This window comes from Macaca nemestrina, chromosome 13, assembly GCF_043159975.1.
Source record: "Macaca nemestrina isolate mMacNem1 chromosome 13, mMacNem.hap1, whole genome shotgun sequence".
In the NCBI taxonomy this organism is placed as follows: Eukaryota; Metazoa; Chordata; class Mammalia; order Primates; family Cercopithecidae; genus Macaca; species Macaca nemestrina.
In genome coordinates, this window is record NC_092137.1 from 12655750 (window position 1) to 12683083 (window position 27334).

At 39.7% G+C, this 27334-nt stretch overlaps 1 long non-coding RNA gene and 1 pseudogene across 1 annotated transcript; both read right to left on the bottom strand.

Moving 5' to 3' along the window:
- Positions 1-241: 241 nt before the first annotated feature.
- Positions 242-5368, bottom strand: LOC105486469 (uncharacterized). Its single transcript, XR_011612216.1, has 3 exons — positions 5131-5368; positions 2348-2673; positions 242-470 (listed from the first exon to the last, which is right to left on the bottom strand). It is a non-coding gene; the product is annotated as an uncharacterized lncRNA (long non-coding RNA).
- An 11416-nt stretch (positions 5369-16784) lies between these two features.
- On the bottom strand, positions 16785-21544 carry LOC139357731 (histone-lysine N-methyltransferase SETMAR-like; annotated as a pseudogene).
- Positions 21545-27334: the final 5790 nt, after the last annotated feature.

The following is a 27334-nucleotide window of genomic DNA, read 5'->3' on the forward strand; positions in this document are numbered from 1 at the left end:
AAATCCTAGGCACCTCTTCTATCTACTTTACAAAATAGTGTCTACGAAATAATTCAACAGAAGCAAAGGGTATGGAATCCTTAGTAAAACCTGAAATAAGTGAAGAAAATTATGCCTTTCAGAATCTGGAAGGCATTTATATGCCTTTCCACATCAGTAGGCTGGATTTAAACTGCGATGATAGGAGAGCTAGGATTTATAATGAGACCAGTTTAAGTTACTGTGTTGATGATGTATTTTATTAGAGTAGCACTACTGGGGACAAACATCTTCTAAAAATGGATGAAGGCAGCAACATGACAAGTTTGTTTTCAGCTCACATAAGCCTTAAGAATTGTTTTCTTCATTAGTGCATGACTTTCTTTGCAGTTCTGATTCTGGGACCCAGTCTTCTGTCATACTGTGGCTCTGGTAACTTCAATATATGTTTTCCAAAACAAATTATCCAAGGCATCTGGGTGAATCTGAAACTAAAGGCAAGAGCATAGGAAATGACACGTAATCAACTATCATGGACCACCATGGAAATAGCACTTACCACTTCTACACACATCTCATTGGCCGGGACTCGGTCATGTAACCTCACCTGACTTTAGGGAACACTGGAAATGTCTCCTAGTTGTATGCTCAGGAGAAAAAGAGGATGGGTTTGGTAAACAGCAGGCCAGTTTTTGCTACTTAAGGAAAAGAAGAAATTCCCATTCTACCCTCTTTCCTCTTCCAGTGAGAAGGCATGACAAGGACCACAGCTCATCCTCATTCAGTGTGCAGCAGACATTTAGGAGAGACTTTCATCAGTGATTCCAGAGACTGTTTTATTTCAGTTCCTCTCCCGAGAGTTCTCTTAACAGAGAGTAAGTATCAAAACTGGAGCTTCTGATCATTGTACCATGGGCCTGGGCCTTGGTATTCTGAATAATAATTACTAAGGCATTCTGCTGAACTGGGTTTTTAAGATCAATTGTATCTGAGTTGCCACACCATGGAATGTCTTTCTGTGATTTTTTTCACTGTCAAATCTATGTGTGTTTGATCATGTAGACAACCTTTCTTTTGTTTTTCCATTCCTTTCAAAAAGTAAATTGAGACAGCTTACAAAATAAAATTCAACAAGTAAATAATAGACCCCTGGACCTTGAAAATGGAATATTATTGGTAGTAAAATTAAATGAAGATGGGGGTGAGAGTATTACATTTAATGTATACATGCATGTCTTTAAAAGAGAGGGATGAAGTTGAGGGTTGTAAATAAGCTCATTTAATAGTGGCCAAAGCAAAGAATGCGACCTCAAACATAGGGCCTGTAATTCTCTTTCATGCTGCCCTGATGTGCTCTTTCCTGCCAGGGACTCCTACATTTCCCTAAATCTGTTAACAGCAAGAACAGAGTAGAGGGGAAAATTCTTGAAAAGAATACTTAATATGAGTGATGAAATCAAGTGCTAAATTTAAAAAGAAAGGAACGGGATGGGCAATTATTATAGCAAAAAGAGAAAAGGAAAAGTGAAAAACAGAGAAAGAAAACTGGCAATCTAACTCATTTTTGACTAGAAACAGGACACAAGAAGCAAACTGGTGGTGGTGTGTTGGAGCGGGGAGGTGGCGGTGTTTAAGCAAGGATGTCAGACTCCCCAGATTAAACTAGTGAAGAACAGGAAGGGAGAAGGAGAGAGAGAAGAGGCAAAATGCACAAAACTCCATAAAAGGGAGCTGAGTGTCCATGTGTTTGAATAGATGGATATAAATAGAACATCACAGTATTCGGAATGTTTGTGGAACTCCTTATGATAACAATGAGCATCCTATTAAAAATAGGATGCTTACCTTCCAAATTCTATCAAAACGTAACAGGAAATAAATATTAACCAAAGTACCAAAAAGCATAGTAAAAATGGAATGAGTTATTGTATATATCTGCAATGAAAGTCTTAGCACAAAATGGGAGTTCAACTAAAAAAAACAGAAATGGTTCAAAAATTTATGGTGTGTTTTCTGAATAAAATACTACATAGCTATTAAAGAGAACATCGTGGAAACACCATAACAACAAGTCTAATTGTTTATTATTTAGTAGCAATAAAAAAGGAAGGGTCAAGAGGATATGTATGCTGTCATTACAACCGTGTAAAACAACTGTGGACAACAAATAAAAAAAATTGTGAAAAATATTATGTATTGAAGATCATGGAGATAGAATTTTTATTTAAATAGTCTAACTGGTATATTATTATTTCAACAAGAATAAATAGAGACAGAGAAACAAAAATAAATACTGTCCAATATCTCTTAGTGTTTGACTTAACAAGAGTGTCTGGACGTGTTCGGGGGACCAAGTTTGGAGCATTACCGTGGATTGAAATTGTGCTCTGCTAAGACTGGGATGAACATGCACAGAGACACCCTGGGCAGCTCTGCTCATGCCTTTGTCACCCAGCCTGACCCTCCCTTGCTCAAGTTGCAGAGAGGTCCATGTGTGTTCAGTGGTCGCAGCAGGACCAGAAGCATCAAGGGCCTCCTTGGCCATCCTTGGCGCCTGTGGCCATTCCTTCAGCTTCTGCCTCAGCTTCTTCACATGCCAGTATCAAGGAGGGAGATAAATTATGTCCTCTGGGCTTCAGTTTCCTCCTGTGTCAACCCAACAGCTTGGGTGAGGATTGAGGGGAGTGCAGTACTCTGTAAAGGAGAAAGTACCATTAGGTACAGATGGGAGCTGCGTGCTTCCACCTTGCCACTGTCCTCTTTTTACTTCTCCTTCTCTCTATCTCTTGCTCTCTCTCTCTGTCTCTATCGGTCACTCACACACACACACACACACACACACACACACACACACACACACAAGCATTTATACATATTCATGCACTCCTTCTGCTCTATGTATCCTCAGCTCTGTCGTTAGTGAACACAGGTTGCTCCCTCTTGGCTCCAAGAAGGACGTGCTATTATTTTTGCTTGCCAAACTCATCCTTCAAGTTCCACTGACGCCTCCTTCATTTTATCTGTCTACTAACCACTTGAAATGAATGCTTTTTGTTGTTGCCATTTATAGGACAGAATAATTTTGCACTGTGATAAGATTATTCATCTGGAATTTCAGAAATCCCCATATACCTGGAGAGACTGATTAAGGAGATCTCTGCAATAAAGTGCTGCCACAGGTTGGTCACCACGGGAAGCCCTCTCAATGTTTCAAAGCACTTTGAGCAATATTCATTTTATTATTTAAAATAAAATATTTTTAAAAATATTATTAAAATGTATTATTTATTATTAATGCCATCAAAACTCAAGGAGTCAAGTAGAATGGAATGCATTACTATAATCATTTTATAAACGAGGAATAGGAGGCCTAGATATATTGCAAAACACATGTAAGATTAATATCCAGTCAATGGCAGAACTGGGAATAGAATTCAGGACTGTCTGGGCCTCGGTCCTAAGCTCCCTGAAGTACACTTGTGTTTCCCTAATGCTGATTATTACGGCTCTACGAGGTAGGAGGTTGTGTCTATACTACTAGTTCTCAAACTGTAAGGTGTATCAGAGTCGCCAGCTGGTAGGCCCCATCTCAGACTCTCTGATGAGTTTATGATTCTGCAGATTTGGGGTAGGCTTTGGTCATTTGCATTTCGAACAATTTTCCCAGGAAATGCTGATACCACTGATGACTTTGAGAACTACTCATCTCTATAAATCCTTGGAGTTGCTTAAAATAAACTATTGACCAGCCAATTCTATCAATTGCTTCTCCATAAATGACATTTTTAAAAAAAGGTCACTATTCCCAATTGCAATGGTGCTATACTTTTCCTGGTCAAGTTTCCCAACTTACAAAATGCCTTCGGATATTGTGTTTAATGGAGTGTGTGGTGGGGAAGGAGTTGCCAAATGCATGGGTCTTTGGCCCTTATTAACATTTAGAGTTTCCTGAACCTTAAGAAAAGCGGGGCTCAACAGCATGGTAGAGAGACGTGCTGAAACAAACAGAACCATTCAGGGCAACAGGAACGACCTAACGTGTACGTTAAATGTTAACTCCCTTTAAAAATAAAATAACACAGAAAGTAATCTTCGCTGGGGAAATAGATCACACTAGATTAGGCAAATGTTGTTGTTTCAGGTGGCCAACCTTATTGCTCTAAACTCGAGCCTGGAGTTAAAAAACAAAACCACGAGCTGGAGGGTCAGTCTACAGTGCAGTAGTTTGAATCCAGTCCTATTAACAGTAACTTAATACTATGAATTCGGGAAGTTTGGACTTTGGCCCTCTTGCTCAGGAGACCTTAAAAATAAAGATAGCTGCACAGTGAACATGAGCCACCCGCTTATTTTCCATTAGGTACCTGGTGAGAGATATTTATTTCGCCTGTTGTCTGCTGGATGATTTTTTCCAGGGTCAAAAGTACGATTGTGTACTGGGTACACAAGTGTGGAGTTAAGTATGGGGGGCCCTAGAACGGGAGCTTGAACAGATGCTCTTGGAACAGTTGTACATAATTCACTCCTCTTGGAATTTGGCTTCCCCAGTACAACCTCAGTCATGTGAAACATTAAGCCAGGGTGGATGGTTGTCAACTGCAGAGCTTATCCACTGCGCTGCTGAAAGGCCAGCAACGGGACGCTGTCACGGTGGACAGGTTGCTATGCTGAGAAAATTATGGCCACCACACACATTAAGCAAGAGATCTCAGCTCCGAAAAACCCGATAAAACCCTCAAGAGCGTGAACAGGGAATAGTTGTCTGGAGAGAGCGGAGAAAGGCACCACAATGATTCAGTTTGATGATCTAAACAAGGAACAGACACACCACCACAAAACCTGGTCATAATTGTCTCTCTCACAGACATCAACATCTAGCCATGCTGCACACTGTTCATTTCCCAAGGGTCTTACCCTTGGACACCTTCATTAAAACACTGAATTATGCTGCGCTCCTCCTGTCCTTTGCATTCCATGAATAAGCCATGCCTCTGCTAGTTCCAGCCTGAAATTTATGGGGTACCTTCTATACACCAAGCATTAGATTAGTGAAATCCCACAATGTAAGGTCAATGTCAATACCCTTTTGAAAGACGTTATTCGAATCAATTTACAAATAAGAAAGACTAAATGATAGGTTTAGTAACTTACCCAAGGCGAAAGAGGTAGGAAGCACGAAAATCAGAATCAGAGTCGTAACTGGTTGCAAAATACCTTGGTTGATATTTTAGACATTGTTCTCTCTGCTTATGATGTTTTTCCAGTTGTCTGCCAAGGCAACATCATCTTTTTAGTCCTGGTCACAGTCCAATGCTATCTCTTCCGTGTGGCTTTCCTGGAACCCTTCCTCTGACCAAGCACAGCTGCTTACACTTCGTTCTTGCGTCCTCACAGCCTTTGTGTGCACATAGAGTATATATCACAATTATCTGCAATTATCTACATGTTTATCTTCCAGATTTCATATACCATGCATGCTTAAGGACACTTCACCTCATTTATCTTTACGTATTAAATACCTGGTGCTCAATAAATATATGTTGAATTAAACTAAACTATACCTCTAATTATAACACCATTCAGAGTTGGCTTCTAGGTTGGGCATGGTGGCTCACACTTGTAATCCCAGCACTTTGGGAGACCGAGGAGGGCAGGTCACTTGAGGTCAGGAGTTCGAGACCAGCCTGGCCAACGTAGTGAAACCCTGTCTCTATTAAAAGTATAAAAATTAGCTGAGTGTTGTGGTGGGCACCTATAATCCCAGCCACATCAGGAGGCTGAGGCAGGAGAATTGCTTGAAGCAGGGAAGCAGAGGTTGCAGTGAGCCGAGATTGTGCCACTACACTCCAACCTAGGCGACAGAGTGAGACTTTGTCTCAAAAACAAAAAACAAATGAAAAACAGAGATGGCTTCTAATTATATTGCATAAGCAAAATTGCTCCTTAGGCTTAAGTCTAATTGCTTACTATCCACATAAGGCAGACCCAGAAGCAAATATCACATGGAACCCCTGTTGAGGACCTGTATCCCATTGTTTATGGCCCAAATGCAAAGCAAGAGGCCACAAATTAGGAAAGCTGAACAAGGATCAGTTTAAGTCCTGCTGGGCAGGAGTTGCCATTACAGAGACAACAGTTGGCATTGGTGATGCATGTGGAGATTCCAAGTGTTCTCACTGTGCACCCTGCAAGCCTTACCTTAGGATGCAGATTGTCATAGTTCTCTTTTAAAGATGAGAAAAGTGAAGTTCAATGATGAATAAATTATCCAATGTCATGTAGCGAATACTGTACAAGAATATGATTTTGAGCCAGGTTTTTACACACCCTAACACTTTTGTATAAGCCAATTCTATCTTGAAGAATTGAGATCAAAGACAATAGGTATGTTTCTAAAAAAATGGAAACTAAAAGCAACGAGAACAAAAACAAAAACAAAAACAAGACAGTGTGAATGCCTAGTGTACCTAGTGTTAGAAAGTGAGATTCAGCCAAGAATTGTGGAAACCCAAACATCCAGCTTCTTGTCTTGTCTCTCTGCCTGCTAGTAGTGTAACATTGGCCAAAACAATGACTTTCTAGAAGCCTCCATTTTCTTTTCGAACCTCTATTAAACAAAAATAATCATCTGAGGCCTTCTTTCCTTAAAGAAATACACGATATATGGAGCTGATCCATCTTAAACCTCCTTGTAAACTGCAAAACACTCTAAAAGCCAGAGTGGCAGTTACAGGTGTTTTTACCTCTTGAAGAATGATGAAATGGGTTGGGACAGTCATGGTTCAATCATTTAATTATAAATAAAAAAATTCCTGCACACGAGACTTGCTAAGGGAAATACTTTTATTTCTTTGCAGAGTCTCTTTTGTACCTTTAAATTTTATCAAATATGCAAAGGGCATGATTAGTATTTACAAGCTCCGTCTAAATTTGAGATGAGAAGGAAGTTATGAACATATTGGATGAAATTCAGACTACAAGTTCTGGAGGAAAGAGAAGCAGTCTGTTGGCAAAAGTGTGTGCCTTGTTGGAATGTGATGTGGGTGGCCCAGTGATCCTAGGCGCTGTTTGCCCTCACATCTGTAGTCCTGAGCTGCCATTGCTCCTTCTTCCCATGTAGGAGAGATGTTCTGCTGATTTCTGGGATAGCCAGACCCATGTACACAACCTGTGGATTTCAGAAAACTGCGTACTCTGAGGTCAGGAAACATCCCTTTGCACACTTGGCCTCTGGACTTCCCTCCCGCTGGCTCCTGAGTTACCATCACAGAACTTTAGTCTCTTCAGATTACAGGCCACAGACATCCATCAAAGATCGTTGTCTGTTTGTTGCTTAAACAGGGGAGATTGGCCAGAAATTTTGTTTTGAAATCATCCTGGAAACTGTAAGCAAGTTATCTCAGAATGTAAGAGGGCATGAAAAGAAAAGCCATTTATGAAGGTTTAATGACACATTGCACTTTTGAAAAGAGAGGAAGAAATTTATGATGACCCTAAATGTAGAGTGTGGAATAGACAAATGGCTGAACTAGAAAATAGAGAAGGAGGATTAACTTAGGAGAGGTACTGGGAGAATTTAAAGAATGCAGCAATTTTAGTTATGTTGGGTTTGGGGACCTGTGGCACACACAGATATAAATGTCCATCAGGTGATTACATATAGACAGGTGTGGGGTTTTTATGCAGAAAGGTAGATTGGTAATTCTCTCTCTCACACACACAGGCACACGCACACACAGAGCAGATAATAACTTCTCAATGACAATTATTCATTCATCCACTAATTTGTCAATTAATAATTTCTTGGAGAATTCTCTTTTCCAGGCACAGTGCTGACTCCTAGGAATGTAGAAATTAATCAGACAGAGCCATCCCTGAGCTGGCAGTGTAGTAGACATTAACAGTTACAACTCCAACTAACACAGATACACATGGGGCATCAGAGAGCACAGAAGAGATGTGATGTGGAACTACTGTGTTTGCCTGAGATGACATTTGAGCTGAATATCAGAATGGGAAGAAATTCACTTGTGGATGTGGGTGGGAACAGTGTTGCAGGAAGAGGAACTGTCTGTGCAAAAGGATAAATTTTTTAAAAGCCTCTATGTTCGGACTGGCTTGTTGCCTTAAATAAAAATATCAGCAGAAGGAAAAGCAGCTCTCTCTAGCGTGAGTGAAAACTTCCTTGGAGCAGAAGTAGACAAGGATCATTCTCTGCCTGAGTGTGGACAGTCCCCAAGGACTGCAATCCCCCCCGAGCTCTGTCTTGCTCTGGTCGTCTCTCTCTCCTCAGGCTCCCCCAACAACTGATGTGATTCCCATTAAATGCAACGTTGGAGAATCTCACATGTACTAAATGGTTATGCAGGTGACCAAAATACGCATTTGGGGAGCTTACACAGAGAGGAAGACAGAAAAGCAGAAGGCCTTCCCGTCCCAGGTGCCTTCCTGAAGCAGTGATGAAGTGCAGCTCTTTCTGGTTTGCAAATTCAGAATGTCTGTTAATCCTTAGCCTCGGGTTCTCTACCATGCCACAGTGGAAGGTTTGCTGAATCTGTGTTTAGTGTGTGGCAACACATGGCTCGGAATTTTAAAATATTTCAGTGCTGCAGTGATTGAGTAACCTAAAGTTGTTCCACATGGTTGATAAAAGTCTCATCAAGCAGAGAGGTCTGAGCTTTTTCTCGTACTCTAGATTCTTGTACTCTGCAGATTGCTTTTTCTGCTATAGCGCGCAATCAGCAACTTCAGAGTGTATCATCCATCCAAGGGAGGGAACACAGTATCTGATTTCACTCAGATCAAGTCCAGCGACTTGCCTTTTAAAACAAGAGATGGGCAGCTATTTCGAAACTTAAGTCTTCTTTTTAAACATCTTCATAAAAAGGAAACCAAGAAACTTTTTTTTCTCATGTTCATCGAAGCATTATTTACAATAATCAAGCTATGGAAACAACCTACGTGTCTGTTGACATCACGAATCTTACTTACTCAGGGTTCTGAGAGGATCTGGCAATTATACTCAGATTTCATTTTAATTTAAAGAAAATGAATAGAAACAGTTGCAAACGCCACTTGCTGTTATTGTTTTAAGTGTACGTTTACAAAACACTGTCTATTAAATAGACATAATTTGCCTTTATAAGAAAGATAATAAATAAATTAATGGACAGGAAACATACAAACTTGATCACAATATTGGAGTAAAGAGATCACTCTGCTTTTTGAAAGGGTTTCTTTTTTGTCACAATCCGCTTATTCTCATATGCGAAAGTGTCACTGTTGTATAAATAGGTCCTTGGTTATGAAGAAAAGAGGCCATCTCAGATTACCCACAGAATGAATCTTAGATTGCCCACAGAATGAAGAGTTGGAGGGAAACTCAGTGACCTGTCCCTTTTTTACAGATCCTATGCAGTGGTGCAATGAAAAGAAAATGAAATTGAAAAGCAGAATCTATCACTGAACAATTGGGGTGATTTTATTTCAACACATCTGGAATAGGTATTTAAAAGGGTCAAGAAAAAATATAGTTGAAGAGGTGAAAGTGGGGCAAAGGCAATGATTACTAAAGGTTGTAGATGGTGGTATAAATGACATAAATTTTGAAATTAAGCCATGTTGGATTTGACTTTCAGCTCTGCCATTGATTAGCTGTTTAACACTGGCAAGTTTTATTTTTTGTTTTCTTGATTCCTTGCAGCACAATTTCCCCAGTTGGAACTTGTGGGATTTTTATAAGCATTAAATGAGTGACTATATGCAATCAGTATGATGATTAGCTGATAGTTGGCACTTTGGAGTTGGAGAAACCAATAGCTAACCATCTCTTTGTCAAGGTTCAGAACTGACAGAGAGATAGTCATATGACCCAGAGAGATGAAATTCAAAATATAGTGAGAAAGGCCAAGTTAAAAGATATGACTTAGTTTTGTGGCCACAGTTTGCTTCCCATACTGATTCCTGGAATTAGACAGACACACTCACCTGGTCACTGTCAGTACTGGCCTCCTTGAGCAAGAACACAGCATATCTCTAAAAGTCTATCCTCTCTGCAGGCAGGCAGACCCAAAAAGAAAGGAAAGAAGAGGTGGGGCTCTTCACTCTGCCTAGAATCACCTGTAAGATGCCTCCTGTGAGATGCCTGCTGGTGCTGGGCGCTATGGGGGAGAGAGTAGGGCCAGTAGAGGAGGAAATAGTGGGACTTCATCCCTACCTTAGGAGATTTGACACCTGGAAAGGGGAGCATCTGCTGTGAGAATCCAGTGAATAATTAATATGGAAGATGCTATTACATTTTAACAAGGTACTATCAAATGCTCCATAATATATAGACTAGAATTGTTAAATAAAAGTTAATCTTGTATGCAAGAAGACCTTCTGACTTAACTTTCCCAAACCCCAAAAGCAGGGAAGATGGGAAGGTGTTGACACGACTGTGTGTCCCCTCCCTTCTTCAGAGCAGCCTTTCTTTTCTCTCCAATTTGCACTTATACATTGCCTATTGTCTGCACATAATATGTTTTAGGTTTTTCTTATTGCAAAGGGTATAAGTTGAAGATTTTTTAAAAATATATAACAGGTAAAAAGGAAAGATTTTGAAAATTTGCCTTGGACTCGAATTGTGCTTTAATTTCCTTTGACAATAACCCTTTCTTCTTATACTGTCTCCATGTAAAACTATTCAGCAACTTCCCTCTGAGAGTTTAACCAGTTGATAGCTAATTTTTTATATCACCAAGGGTTCTAACATTTTAATATATTGAAAAAATATCACATAGAGAAAACTATTTTAAGACGCAATGGTACATGGTTTCAATAAGGTGGTGGTTGGTGATAGGTAGCAATAGATAGATAGAACTATTTTAAGATGCAATGGTACATAGTTTCAACAAGGTGGTGGTGGTGATAGGTAGCAATAGATAGCAAGATTAGTATTTTTGGTTGGAAAATCCTAATGCACTTAACCAAAAGATGGTCTTACTTTCCCTTTCCCTGAGTCTTGGTCAGTCCAGTAAGCAAAATAATGGAAAAAAAAATGCTTGCTACTATTTTAACTATTGCTCTTAAAATGTACAGTTGTGTAAACAAAGCAAAAAATTACAGAGAGGAGATATGGTGAAAATAAGCATAGGGTTATTTTTAGCTAATGTGCGGATATTAAAGACAATAGAATGCAACTTTGTGTGTGTGTGTTTTTCAGAATATCAGGTCAAACTGCCCAATTGGGAGACCAATCTTATGGATGAACATGCTGCCATAGCTCAATACCATGTCTTTAACACATGCTCGCTAAGCACATAGAGCCAGTTTGAGACTACTGCTCTCCCTGTACTGTAACAAGGATGAGAAGTTTTGAGTGAGTGTTCATAGATTCATCCTTCCATTTCTGGAGACTTATCGTTGTGCTATAATTGTGCATGTGAAAGTATTTTGGTTAGGATTATAGTAATAAAAAATAACTTCAAGCAAAAGTAAAACAAGTTAATATTTTATAGATTCTGAGTATAAGATAATCTTAGAGTTGATCAGCTTCACCATGATCATGAGCATGAGGCACGCACCGTGTGTGCTGACATGATGTGACAACCAGTGGCAAAGCCTCTGTCTTAGCAACAACACACCTAAGTTTGATTTCTGTCTCCATCAATGACTGCGATGACTTTGGCAAGTTACTTTACTTTTCTGCTATTCAGTTTTTTTCGTCTATCAAATGGCAGCAATAAAACCTAAGGAAAAAACATGAAATACTGACTGGGGGCTATAGCAATGGATGAGAATTGCTGAGAACAGCACCTATTTACAGCAGAACAAACAACAAATGTCCATTTCTTCCATTTATACAGACACAATATAGATGTGAAGAAATGCACACTTGTGAGTGTGTGTGTATAGATTTCTCTAAAAGAAAAATAAACAAAAACTTTTCTAACTGAAAGACCAAATCACAGCTGAATGGCAGTGTCCAAAAATCTCTGATTCATCAGTTAGCTTTGAGTATTATTTTCTCAAGGAACAAAGCCCATTGTGGAATATGATTCATACTCAAGCGAAAAGCACTGAAAAAGAGAAAATGAGAAGATGGAGAAGCTCATGGTTTTATCTAAGGCACCAGGTTTACATTATGTTCAAAACAAAAAAAAAAGTGAAAAGCCCATAAAATATGCAACCAATATCTCTTGAAAGCACGTGAGGTTTTGAAAGAAGACATGTTAATTCATTCTCTAGCTTCATAGAATCCTCTATCTAAGGTAATAAAACTCAGCACATTTTTAGAAGAGAAGGGGGGAAAAAAACCCTCTCAGTATTGTAGGTGTATGTATAATTCCTTAAAACCTGCCAGTACCTTGTCACTGCGGAAATGGAAAAAAAAAAAAAAATGCCACCACTAGCAATAAGAAGTGTGCTAATGTAAAAGTGTGTTGCTTGGCAACAGATTAACTTATTTAAACTTTCATCACTGCTTTGAAGAAGATGCTCTAAAGAGAAAGACAAAGACCACAGTAAAATGCTTGGGATCCGTGATTTCAGGAGGCCTCCAAAGGACAAGACACTCCTGCCTGGAGCTAAAACCAGGCGTTTGCAAACTATGTTTCCAGAGAGCCTCGATCAGCAGGATTCCCACTAGATTCAGCCAATAGGAGGCACTGGCTGAAGATTACAAGGCTGGGGAAAGAAGTTGGAGGTTTGTGCCTCTGATTGTGTAGAAGTTACTGGGTACAGCTGACAGTGAACATAGGGAATGGCAGGCTCCAGTAACCCCAGGGGAAGTAGCACCTGCTTAGCAGTTCCAGCTCTGGCCCAAGCAATGCCCCTTTAGTAGAGTCAGGATCCAGGATTGGGTGTGGTAGCATCTCCAACAGCCCAGGGCAGGAGTAGACTGTAGCTGCCAGCGCCAGGGTGTTCGCCTAAGCTGGTGGGTGGATCCGACCTTTCTTCCTTTCTCTTCCTCCACTTCTTTATTTTCTCTTCTATATATTTTTTTTCTGGCTTTATACCACCTTGTCTGTATTAAATTCCCTCCATGAAACACCTAAAGTGGTTTCTGACTGGACACAGACTGATAGAAGTTTAGAGTTTTCCTCAATAGACTCAGATTATGGAGCAATGTGATATGGGCGGCAACGGAAATCAGTATTATGTACCGAGCTAGGAAAGTAATTGTGATGAGCTTTTAAAACCTCTCTATAGATACAGAAAGATATAGTTATTGAGATGATATAGATATATAGATGATCTAGATACATAAATGTAGATATAGATAGGTTATGTAAATGATATAAATACAGGTACAGATGCAGACATACACATCCTTTTGATCCTGTTTCTCTGGAAAACACTGCCTAACACAGGCATGGAGGGGGTGATGACCAGAAAGTGAGGCCGTGAGTTGGTGGCCAAGGTCAGATAATGAAGATCTCCTGGTATCAGCTGAAGGCCTTGGGACTTTATCCTGAGGTTCATCAGAACCATTGATAGTCTTCAGGAAGAGGAGCAAAATGGTCATATTTATTTTCTGGAAAGCCACCTGCTTGTAGGCATGTAAGGGATGAATCTCCAGAGAAACTAGATTTAGGAGAGCATGACTTTCAAGAAAACAATTCCTCAGAGCATTCAACTGAACCTCTGCCCGTCAGTGAGGCATGTCTCCAACTTTCCAGCCATTCAGCCCTTCTAATACTTACAGTCCAATTCATTCTTCCCTGCTGACAACTTATTTTACAATGTGCTTGGGCCGCCCATAAGGCAGAGTTTCTTTCTCCCTTTGCTTTTTATCGAATTACAATGATGAAGAACTATAGGAGAGGGTTTAGCTATATTCTAGTGGACTGATTCAGGCTCAAAGTTGTTATTATTGACACAGATCATTTCAATGACCACAGCTCACAAGTCAACAGTTTGGGTGCCAAAAAATACATGGAAACAGAGGTGACTTCTATATCCAGGCCCTGACAGACTTCATGGTCACAAGAGAGCTATTTTCATTAAAAACAAACAAACAAACAAACAAAAAAACTGTGCCCCAGGTTGTGGACTGGGGATTAGCATGTGCTCTTTGTTATCCCACTCGGTGCTTTTCAGAGCGATGTAAACTAGTCGTCCACCCTGCAAAGGCTCCAGATATGGAGCCAGGGGTGTGTTTTCCCTGAGTTTAAGGAAACTTCAGCTCCAGAACCTGCCATGTGCATGGGCTCCTTCCAAGGCTCTCAGAAAGTCCCTGACCATGTGTCTTGATGATCATATGGTTTTGTCAAATTTGCAAAAGTAAGATATTTTAATTGTAGTCAATTAAGACTGTTGTCTTTTTCCATTTCACTTCATCTCTGTCCAACTTCTCCTCGTGTTGAGTTGTGGTGCAGAGGTGGGCGGCATTTTGAGGATCTAACTGAGAAGAACCTCAGTTAGGGTTAGTTTGGGTTTATTGAAATGAATTCCTATGTCTCCTAGTCACTTCCAGAACAATTAAGCTATTGCTAACCATCCTGGTGTAGAAATGTCTTCTAGAATATTCCTACCACCCACTGTGTTGACTCACCCAGTGCCATGACAAAAAAGAGCAGGGCTGGAGGTTGATACACAATATAAGCTTGCCCCAAGGCTGCAGAAATGTCTGGGGAGCAGAGGAGAAACAGGTTTTGAAATGTGAAGGCTCAGAAGCTAATCTGTGGAAAATGCTTTCAATAATCAAACACATAAAACTGCAAGCAGATAATTTGAAACAAAAGTTCTATCTGTCTCAGAATATGCTTAATCATACATCATATACAATTAAAACACCCCACATTGTTTTCTTTTAAGAAGGGAATTAGATAAAATAGAATTATGAAAGTGACTATTTAAATTTCCTACTGATTTGACTGGAAATACTGACATCGTCAAAATAGCAAACTCATAATGTGCCATTGCAACAAAGGCTTCTTAAAAAGCTGGTTAATGAAGTTTGTCTAATCAAAGATTTTAAGAATGGTTGCTGCACAAGAAAATGTGAAGTGACTTGAAATCTTATATCTTTGAAATAAATGTGATGTGTTTTTTTCCAAATTTCACAACAGTAAACGTTTTCATGGCCTTACTGATAGGGAGTTTGAAAGTAACAGAAGTTTTTCTGAATTGTTAATAAGTTAAAGAAATCAACCGACTATGCAAAAGGAAAGACCCTGAGTTCTCTTTCCCTTTTCTTAATAAAAAATATTATAAAATTATTGTCATTTGAAGAAATTATCAAAGATTATAACACTTGCCATGGCATTTTTCTAATAAGGTCTAAGTGATTCCTAGCCCCTCTTCATCTATGAGTTCCACAAAAATGTAATCTCCAATCTAAAGGCCTAGAAGATATTGGTGCTCAGGGAATATTGCCTGAATAAAGAAAGAAATGCTTTACGAGCATTGCATTTAAAAAAAATTCCATATATCTATATATACTTTGGGAATATATATACAATTAAGAAAATATTATTTATTCATATTAGTAATAGTCAACATTTATTGAACAAATACTGTAACAGGTATCGGCTTAAGCACCTATGTATACTGTTTTTCAAAATATATACACCCATTAAGGTAGTTATAGAAATCCACTTAACTCACTCAGAGAGGAGAGTGAAGGAGATTCCAGTGGAAATGTTTTTGTCATAGGTAATTCAGGCAACTGTTGGACATTTTCCTAAGGTTAGCAAAATAAATGACCACAATGTATTGAATTGTGTTTATTTTTCTACAATCCACGTTTGAGGAAGGGAAAATGGTGGAAGGAGCACAGCTTTGGAGCCATAAAGATGTGAGTCTCACTTCGTGCTCCATTATTTACCAGGTGAGGGATCTGAAAAAGTTGCATAGCCTGCCTCAGTGTGCCTTGATTAGACAGTAAAAATATCAGTGAGAGACTCTCAAGGAGAAAGGAAGTTCACTTTTCAAAAAATGTTGGTGCCATTTCATCAACATACAAACATATATAGAAAGAATGGGAAGAAGTTGTTTTACCCAGAACTTCCTTCGCAATGCCAGGTGTTGATGGCCAAAACCACTATGCCATTCACTGGTCATCTATCCAAGTCTTTTTCAGAAGAAAGGCAAGCTCAGAGAGCTCAGGAACTGCTCCTTACACACCTGCAGGGAAGGTCCTAAAGGTGCTGGTAAATCCGACATAATCACATCCCACGTGGTGCCACCTCCCCAGCTCTTCCCTCACACCTAGAACCCTGGGCTGCAACCACAGGAGTTCACTCACTCTTGCTCCAATGTGCCTTTTCTATGTCTTCCTGCAGCTTCACGTGTTACTTCCCTTGCTGGGACCCTTTTCCTCTCTTCTTCACCCATAATCACCTATCCTTCAAGGCCCAGCTTAACTACCCCTCCCACTGTGAAATCTGCTCAAATGCCACCAGTCAAAAGAAGTCACTTGCCCTGTATAGCCCTCCTTGGCTTATTCTTTGGACATTTTTCTACAGGTGTCTCCATCATTGAACTATGAACTCTAGGAAGCTTTTTCTTTTGGAGGGGGAGGTTAAGGGTCATGATATCTTTGAAGAAAAATGCAAAACTATGTCAAGTCTGCTCATAAAAATTGAAAACAAATGTCTTTTGGAAAAACAGGTGGAAGAAATAGTGACTTCTGAAGTCAGAAAGAGGAGTACTAAGACCTTTGGTGACTGAATAAAAGCGGAACTAACAAAAAGGAAGAGACAAGAAAGATTGATTTGTCTTTGGTTCTAAAAACCACAGTTACTAGGTTGGTGCAAAAATAATTGCTGTTTCAGATCATGATTTTTAAATCATTATAACTAGGCTCAAACACATCTTTATTAATCAAAATGGGAACCATTACAATCAACAACTTTTTACCAATAAGAAATTTGTTTATTCCTGTAGTGTAAAAATCCATGCTTTGGGATTCAGCGAACTCTTGGAAAGCATTTTCTGCATCCTGCTGGTTGTGGAAACATTTTCCTGGCAAAAAGTCGTCAAGATGCTTGAAGAAGTGATAGTTGATTGATGAGAGGTCAGTTGAATATAGTGGATGAAGTAGAGCCTCATAGCCCAATTCGTTCAACTTTTGAAGCGTTGGTTGTGCGATGTGTGGTCCGGCGTTTTCATGGAGAAGAATTGAGCCCTTTCTGTCGACCAATGCTGGCTGCAGGCATTGCGGTTTTCGGTGCATCTCATTGATTTGCTGAGCATACTTCTCAGATGCAATGGTTTCACCGGGATTCAGAAAGCTGTAGTGGGTCACACCGGCAGCAGACCACCAAATAGTGACCATGACTTTTTTTGGTACAAGTTTGGCTTTGGGAAGTGCTTTGGAGCTTCTCTGTCTAACCACTGAGCTGGTCATTGCTAGTTGTCGTATAAAATCCACTTTTTGTCACATGTCACAATCTGATTGAGAAACGGTTTGTTGTTGTACAGAATAAGAAAAGACAACAGTTCAAAATGACGATTTTTAAAATTTTCACTCAGCTCGTGAGGCACCCACATGTCAAGCTTTTTCACCTTTCCAATTTGCTTCTAATGCTGAACAATCGCAGAATGGTTGAGGTTGAGTTCTTCAGCAACTTCTCATGTAGTTGTAAGAGGATCAGCTTTGATGATTGCTCTCAATTGGCTGTTGTCAGTTTGTGATGACCGGCCACTACACTCCTCATCTTCAAGGCTCTCATTTCCTTTGCAAGACTTCTTGAACCACCACTGCACTGTATGTTCATTAGCAGATCCTGGGTCAAATGTCTTTACAACCCATTTTGAACCCAAATAAGAAAATCTCTTGAATTTGCTTTTTGTCTAACATAATTTCATAATCTAAAATGAATATAAAATAAACAGCAAGTTGCACATTCCTGGTGTCTCTTCCTCTTTTAATAAGGATACAGTTTTCATCAGATTAGCATCCCACTCTTTTGACAGCATTTAAACTTAATTAAATTGGTAGAGGATGAGAAATTATGCTATTCAGGCGATGGGTACCCTAAAAGTCCTGACTTGACCACTACGTAATCTATATAGGCAAAGAAATTACACTTATATCCGGTAAACTTACATGAATAAAAAATTAAATAAGCTTAATTATCTCCTTAAAGACCTTACCTTTAAATACAGTCACATTGGGTTAGGACTACTTCCACACGTGAATTTTAGGGGGACAGAACTCAGTCCACAACAACAGAGGACCACTGAAATTGGAAGAGGCGTGCCACTCATTCCGGCTGCTGCACTGTGGCAGCTCCCAAGCAGTGGCACTGACAAGCTATGTCACCAGGCAGAGGCTGACACAAAAGAGCAACCCAGGGGACTAAAGGCCACATCTATAGCAGCTTAGAAGCTGCCTCAGCCTCATGCTGTGGCTCCTGCGCAGGTTAAACAGTCTTGGGCAAGGCTAAGAAGCCAGGGACACAGTGGGGGTTGCTGAGTAAGAGTCAGGAGTTTGTTTTCCTAAGACCAGGGCAACTCAGAGACACCATGATCACATTCGTGTCTCTGGTTCCTAGGAGACATGGGGGCACAGGGTAAGTGTTCAGTTATTCGCCAATGAATTTCAAATGGTTAAATATTTGAGAATACAGGGAGCTCCCCATCACTGACCGCATCTGTCCAAGGGGCTATGCAAAGTGGTTGTGCATTGAATGAGACCTTGAAAATTTTGTCCTGGTCTAAGAGTCCGACTCTTTGTTTACATAATCAAGTGGCTCATAAAAATTCCCCATCTCTTTCTACATCTGATAGGTTTTCTTAGTTTACACTGTAATCTTGTGAGCAATGTTTGTATTTGGCATATGTGTTTGCCCCATTTTGGGGTGGCATTTTAAGAGGAGGATGACTTATAATGTTCCTTCATTAGAAACATTGTAAAGCAAGATAGGCTTTTATGGCTCTATGTCCTTTTGATGCACGTATGTAGGCAGCGCTAGTAGTATCTCATCAGAAGCCCTCTCTTCTTTCAACTGGGTTCACAGGTTGAACTCTTACCTAGGAGTGAAGCCCCAGGACTGCTCATTGCCCTGTCTGGAAGTGGTGTCAGGGGAACTATGGCCCACCGGCCCCAGGTCTTTCTAAGGGGCACACTGAATTACATTGTTCACCTCAAGAGTTAAACTAGACAAAGTGGGCCCGAACATAATAAGACAGCCCATTAGGAACATTTTCTGTGCTTACATCTTACTGACTTTTATCATAAATTAGAGATTTTGAAGAGAATGAGTCATAGAAAAAGAAAAAATAATAACCTGGTTCGGCAATCAGCATATTATATCTCCCCAATGACTCATAACATCAGACTCAAGTCAGGACAAACAGAGTTCCTGTCAGAAAGAAGTGCAGTTAAAAATAAAAGCAAAAATAGGAAGGGGTGGGCGGGCGGTGGGGGGGGAACAAAACCTTTTAAACTGTGCCTAGAACTCTCCCCAGCTTGGATTCCCTAATGAGGGATTTGAGGTGCAAAGAGTCTGAAAAGCCTGAGTCAGACAGCAGGAGGAAGCAGCTCCCAGGGCGCGAAGACAAATGGATTTCTTCATAAAATCCTCCAGGAAAAGAAAAGCAGCAGAAATCATGAAGTATGGATTATTCGTTAAATACGAAAGGGGCCTGCAAGAGGGCTTCTCCTAATGAAATCGTGGCACAATTTAATGAAGAAATACAGGTTTCAGAGTTAAACCAACTTGCATCTTAATTGTGGTTCCACCAAAACTGGCTGTGCAAGCTTGGAAGGATCCTTGGTTTTCACATCTGTTGGATGAGGATAACAAGCCACAGCACAGAGCTGTTGTGAAGATTAACTGATGCTAAGTATGTAAAGCACTTAGCATGGTGTATACATTTACAGGAAAAAAGATTGACACTAAATAATAATTTGTCTTAAAACTATAGATGAAAATACATCCGGACAGTGGTTGCTGAAGCTTTAATTGATAGACTCAGATAAGTGTCTATCAAGCATGTCACAGAATCACAGCTTCATAAGAGTGGATTTAGGCCCAGCTGACTAAGGCCATGGTACCCTTGAACGTTTTATTACAGCAGAAGAGGTTAAGCACCCTTGGCTGGTCCAACAGTTCCCCTGTTCTACACGAGTTCCTCTTCTTCAGTTTCTCCCCAACCAGCCTAGCCAGTGCTTTTATTGTACATTTGAAAGCCCAAAATTAAGTTTGCAGTTAGACAACTTTGGATTAAACCTTGATTCTTCCAGTTACTACCTATGTGACATCGGCGATGTGCTTCACCTTTCTGAGCATTAGTATCTCACCTGTGAAATGAAGTAGGTACCTACTACCTTAAACAGATGCTATGGAATTTTGAATGAAGAACTTGAAATGTCTAGCATAGTTTGTGAGCACAAAAGTAATTGACAGACTATTTTCATTCCTCTCTCCTAACTAATATATGCATTTTGTTAGTTACAAACAAGACCATCAATAGCAGAAACGATCTACCCACCATTTACAGGAGAATATTTGGAAAAAAGTTAGTTCAACTTATAAGTGCTTATAGAAAAGAAAGAGCTAAGTGAACATCCCACTCCTCAGGCCAATGTCTCTTAGTCTTTGTAATCTTTGTTCTCTCATTTCCAGAGAGGAAAAAACACGTCCCTGATAAGTGGGGTTGCATGTGGTCCTGTCAGTCACCTGTCCCAGTACACTGTTGTGAAAGGTTGTAGGGTTTGGAGACAGACTTACGTGGTTTTGTATCCTAGTTTCCTGCCTTAAAGCTGTATGAAGTTAATTAAATCATGGAAGCCTCCATTTCCTCACCTACAATGCAGAGAGCTACCTCACAGGCTTGCTATGAAGATTAAACTGCACGATGGAAGAGCCTGAACTATGAGTCAACAAGGGGTAGCTGCTGTGTGGCTGTCCCAGGTCATCCACCATTCTGCATGTGTTTCTTGCTTCAGGACCCAGGACTTTGCTGTTTGCACTTTCTTTGAGAGCAGACACCTCTCATGATCTCCTTCGAGTTTTTAATCTTTGTAAATAGCTGCAGTGTGGAATCAGTCTGCAGCTAACGCTCCTCCAGGTTGCTCATGAAGTCACATGCAAGGATCATTGGCAATGATGAAGAACTGCAGAACTAACACACCAGAGGGAGTGGCAAAGCTTTCTAAACTACAAGGTCTTTACAGCTGTGATCCTTGTTCTGGAGTTTCTAACTCCCCCCTGAGAGAGTCTCAAGCTCATCCTTATTTTTCAGGATGTAGCTCACTGTGTCCTCTTTATCCTCACTCTGCATCTGCTTACATTGTTACTGGAAAGAGGTCTGGATCCAGTCCCCAAGAGAGGGTTCTTTGATCTCATGCAAGAAAGAATTCAGGGCAAGTCCACAGAGTGAAGTGAAAGCAAGTTTAAGAAAGTAAAGGAATAAAAGAATGGGCTACTCTGTAGACACAGCAGCCCTGAGAGCTGTTGGTTGCCTATTTTTATGGTTATTTCTTGATGATATGCTAAACAAAGGGTGGATTATTCATGCCTCCTCTTTTTGGACAAGATAGGGTACCTTCATGACATTGCCATGGCATTTGTAAACTGTCATGGCGCTGGTGAGAGTGTAGCAGTGAGGACGACACTCTCATGGCCATTTTGGTTTTGTTGGGTTTTAGCCAGTTCCTTTACTGCAACCTGTTTTATCAGCAAGGCCTTTGTGACCTGTGTCTTGTGCCAGTCTCCTATCTCACCCTGTGACTTATAATGCCTAACAGGGAATGCAGCCAGTAGGTTTTAGCCTTATTTTACCCACCCCCTACTCAAGATGGAGTCACTCTTGTTCTAACCCCTGACAACATCACAGAGTTTCACACCTAGAAACGTTGAATGCTTGAAAGAATAGCACTCAGTGTGGTAGATTGTAGTCTCCATAATAATAATTCTGGTACCACATAGTCTTCCAGAATTTTGTGATCAAGAAGCAGAGCAGATTTACCCACACCATGAGTCTTGACAGGTCTTAATGGCTGGTCCAAGAAAGAGACGTGGCAGAAGGGACACAGGTGGCTTCTAAAGCTGGATTAGAAAAGGTACTACAGTTTTAGCCTCCTCTTTCTCCCTCTCTTTTTCTCTCTCTTTCTCTGTGTTTGTCTCTCTTGTAGGAGCCTTCATATACCACATAAGAATTCCAGCAACCCTGCAGCTATCCTGAAGCTGCCACGCTGGAAAGGCCAACTGGGAGACCACATAGAGACTGAGAGAGACTTCCAAGGACTCCAGCTAATCCAGGACCCCAGCAGTTTGAATCTCCCAGCAATGCCACCATACAGGAGAGGGAGCAAATACTCAGAAGATTCAAGCACCAGCTGCATGGGTTGATACCTACATGAAAGGCATTGCATAAGAGTCCAGCCAACTCCCAGAAATGTGAGAAATAGTAATGAAATGAATACTGTTGTTTAAGACCCCTACGGAATAGGGCAACTTGTTATTCAGCAATAGGTCACTGGAAAACCTTCTGATACCTGTAAGTGAAGTGTTGCTCTAACAGAATCTAAGACATGAGGCAGTGGCTTTGGGACTAAGTAACTAAGGGACTTTGGGATTAAGCGATGATGCAAACATTGAAAAAACTTTAGAAAAACAGTGGGAGCTTAATGAACCCCAAAGAGATCATCAGGAAAGACTTAAAAGGAAGTGAGAGTAAGGCAATTAGGAGTTGAAAGAAAGGAGACTTTCTTACAGAGTGATAGACAGTTTAACATCACTACATCCAGCTGTAAGGTGGAAAATAGGCAGTCTGCCTCATGCCTTGGATGATCCAGTCAAGATTTCTAGGTGGAATGTTGGTAGTGCTGTGTAGCTTCGTCTTATTAAACATAGTAAAATGCGAAAGGAGATAGAAAATCTAAATAAAGAACTGTTAAATATAAGAGAGCTAGGACCTGCCAGGTTTTGAAATAAAAGTTTTTCTCATGCCCAGCCACACCAGTGGCCAAACAATGCTGAAATTCAGAAATGACTTCTGGAAAGAAGACAAATTTATAATTTTAGAAAAATATGATGTAAGGGAGAAGCTAAGGGTATCAAAATAAAACACTTTGTTAAGTCCACAGATCAATTTAAGGTGTTGCCTAATAGACCTTTTCAACAGACAGAATTCCTTCTAAAGATCTTGAGGGCATGACTTGAAGATTCTATTCTTTAAACAACAGTTTTTCTGAGAACATTAAGATCATTGTCCCACAGTGTTCCCCAAGGGAGTTCATAGCACAGAAAGAATTATCTTGAAGAAATTGTGGAGTGGCTTAGATCTAATGGAGTGAATTATAAATTGATTCATTGAAAACCCAGAATGTTTTTAAAGGAATTATATTAGCTTACACTGAAAGGGCTATCAAAACTAAGAAAATACAAAGAGATATCAGAATCCTTAGATTCTACAGGCGGGAAGCAGGCTGAAAAACTACAAAGTGGAGTACATGTGCTACATTTTTTCAGAGCTATATACTATGGGAATGATTTCCAGACATTAGAACTGAGCTCTGATCAACAACTGACAACTTCCTTTCAGATACCTATTGGCCATGAGTATGCCTCTTTGGAGAACTGTCTGTTTGGGTCCTCTGTTCATTTTTAAAAATTTTCATTGAATTATTTGGGGTTGTTTGGTTGGTTTTGCTACTGAGTTATAGGAATTTCATATATATTTTGAAAATTAAGCTCCTTCTCAGATATATGATTTGAAAACATTTTCTCCCTTTCTGTATGTTGCCTTTTTATTCTGGTAACTCTTTTCTTTGCTATACAGAACATTTTGAATTTGATGTTGCACTTGTCTAGTTTTGTTTGTGTTGCCTATGCTTTTTGTGTCACATCCAAGAAATCATTGCCAAGATTAATGTTAAGATGCTTTTCTCCTTTTTTTTTTTTTTTTTTTTTTTTTTTTGAGACTGAATCTCACTCTGTCACCCAGGCTGGAATGTAGTGGTGCAACCTCAGCTCCCTGCAAACTCTGCCTCCCGGGTTCAGGTGATTCTTGTGCCTCAGCCTCCCATGTAACTGGGATTACAGGCTCCCACCAATACACCCGGCTGTTTTTTCTATTTTTAATAGAGACAGGGTTTCACCATGTTGACAGGCTGGTCTCGAACTGCTGATCTCAAGTGATCCACCCATCTCGGCCTCCCAAAGTGTTGGGATTACAGGCTTGAGCCACAGCCCCTGGCCTCCTGTGGGTTTTTCTTGTTTGTTTGTTTGTTTGTTTTAGGTTTTACAGTTTCAGGTCTTGCATTTAAGTCTTTAAAACATTTTGAGTTGGTTTTTGTGTATAGTATAATGTGATGGTTCAATTTTATTTTTTTACATGAGGATATACAGTGTTCCCAGCACTATTTGTTAGAGACTATCCATTCTCCATTGTATATTCTTGGTACCTTCATCAAAAAGGTACCAAGGCCAAATCATATATGCATGGATTTATTTCTGGACTCCCTGTTCTGTTCCATGCATCTACATGTCTGTCTTTACGCTAGTATCAGACTAATTTCTGGAGCTTTTAATATATTTTGAAATCAGAAATTTCAGGGAGATGAAAGTCAAAACCACAATGACATATTACCTCACACCTGTTAGTATGGCTAATTTCAAAATAAGAAACAGAAGTTAACAAGTGTTTGTGCAGATGTGGAAATTTTGGAACCCTCGTATGCTGTTGATGGGAGTGCAAAATGGTATAGCCACTAAGGAAAACAGTGATAAAGTTTCTCAAAAATTAAAAATAGAACTACCATATGATCTAATAATCTTCCATCTGGTTACATATTCCAAAGAATTGAAATCAGGATCTTGAAGAGATATCTGAACTCCCATATTCATTGCAGCATTATTCACAAGAACCAAGATATGAAAATAACCCATGTCCACTGACAGACGAATAGATGAGGGAAATGTGGCATACATACACAATGGAATATTATTCAGCCTTAAAAAAAAAGTAGGAAATCCTAAATCCTGCTATTTCTGACAACATGAAACTGCAAGACATTATGGTAAGTGAAATAAAACAGTCACAGAAGGACAAATACTATAAGATTCCACTTTTATAAGATGTGTATAATAGTAAAACTTACAGAAATAAGAATACAGTAGTGGTTGCCAGGGATTAAGGGGATGGAGAAAACAGAAATTAGGTTTTCAATGGGTTTTAAATCTTAGCTAGATGAAGAAGTTCTAGAGATATGCTGTACAACACAGTTCCTATAGTTAACAACAAGGTATTATGCACTTTAAAATTTGTTGAGAGGCTAGAACTCGTGTTGAGTGTTTTTGTCACAGGCACACACAAAAGACCTCAAAACATAGGGACACAAGGAAACATTGGGAGATGTTGGATGTGTGTATTAACTTGATTGTAGAGATGGTATCCTAAGTGTTTACATACTTACAAACCCATCAAATTCTATATATTAAATATCTACAGTTCTTTGTATATCAATTATACATCAATAAAGCTGTTAAAAAAAAAAAAAAAACAAAACTGACAACATGTGCCAGGCTTGATTTCAGGAATGCTACGGACCAGCAATGGACCAGCAACTTCTCTGTGCAACACAGCATTCCCCCTTTGAAAGGGAACATCTATAGTAGTTTTCCTATGCTTGTTGTGCTTCCCTATGTTAAGTGCAGAGAGGGAAGGGGGAGGGTAACTTTTCTTTTGTGATCTGAAAATAGTAAGTCTTTACATCAAGAGGAGACACTCTCAAGGAACTGTAGTTGAGGAAGTGCACCCTAGGAGCTTCATCATACCTGGAACTAGTTGAGATGATAAAATTCTGGCTCTAAGGCCTCAGCCTGATCCCATCATGAAATAAAGCTTTAGGAAGTCTTGAAGGTAAGGGTTAGTGTATTTTTAATGTGTATGGAAAGTAGATTATTGTAGGCAGAGGGAGGACTCTGACCAATTGTTTTTTTTGTTTGTTTGTTTGTTTGTTTTTTCAGGAAATGGCCACACCATGCTCTTCTAGAACTTTCTCATCCCTCACTCAAGAGGTGGAGCTTATTTACCCTCGACCTTGAACTTGATCAGGACTTTTGTCACTGCCTTGCTCTTAACATCACCATGTTGGAGAAACAGCATGGCAAGGCCAGCTGGTGATAGAGAAAGATGCCTAAGGAGTTCCCGCTGTTGCTTTTCCTGAATATTTGAGTCTTCCCAGTCCAGCCAGACACATGACTGGGCAAAACCCTCAGGTAACTACAGCCTTATCCACTGTCTGACTATCACAAAATGAGAGACATGGGGTGAGGGCCACCTACCTATGCCCAGTCATCCTGCAGAGGTGCGAGAAAAATAAGAACGTGATTATTGTTATTTTAAAATCACTGAGTTCCGGGTTAATTTGTATGCAGCAATAGATGATTAGGAAACAAAGATAGACTATAAAAAAATAAAGAGGGAATGGTTAGGCTAAAAACATCATGATCAAATCAATGTTTAGTAAGAAAGCAAGAAAGATGGCTATCCAGGGAAGAGAGGTTGCACAACAAAATGAAAATGAAACAAGCAAAGAAAAAAAACATGGATTATAACTTGTAAGAGAGAAAACCGTATTAAGGGGAGTTATTTGAATATTTTGAATGAAAATACAGAAATCAGAAATGAGTGAGCTGATTTTAGAGGCAGGAGGAAAACTGATGGGGAATTCTGGGAAAACAGAGTGATACAAAGCAGAGTCCTCAATGTCTCTACCCAAAACCTAATGAAATAAACAGAAATGAGAAAATTTGTTTTAAAAATTAATTCTCCAAGAGCAATACAAAAATAAATGGAGCAAAAATTATTATTATTCATTTTGAAAAAGATAATCTAGAAACAGAGAGACAGATGAATCTAGAAAATGGTACACAAATTCTTATGTGAGAAGTGTGTGAGAACACATCTATAGGCAAAACTGCATAAAATTCTCTCCAGTTTGGAAGGCCATCCTGGGTAATTTTATAAAATGTCTCTTTGATAATAGAAGCCTCTTCCCAACATCATAGATGAAAAATTTTTCAACAAAGGGAAAATCTGTTAGTGCTCATCAATCTTCCCCTACACCTCGAGGATGAGGGAATAGAGGCATAGATTGAGCACAACTAATTACTTCCAGGAATAAACAACATCAAGATAAGACAAAGTCTTGAGGCAATTTGGTTGTCCCTTGACAAAGGGAATAATGTGAAAGGAGGTTAAAAAAAAATGAGCTCGATATGGTCTTTCTTCCTATAGCATCTTGTTCAAATAATAAATTTCACTCATGTTCCCCATCTCTGGCTTGGTCAGAAGAGGGATAACAGTATAGAATAGCTCAGGAGGATGGCAATGTGAAACTGTAGTAGCTATCAACCGATGTCTACATAGCAGAACAATCCAATATAAACATAATTTCTCTACTCACCTA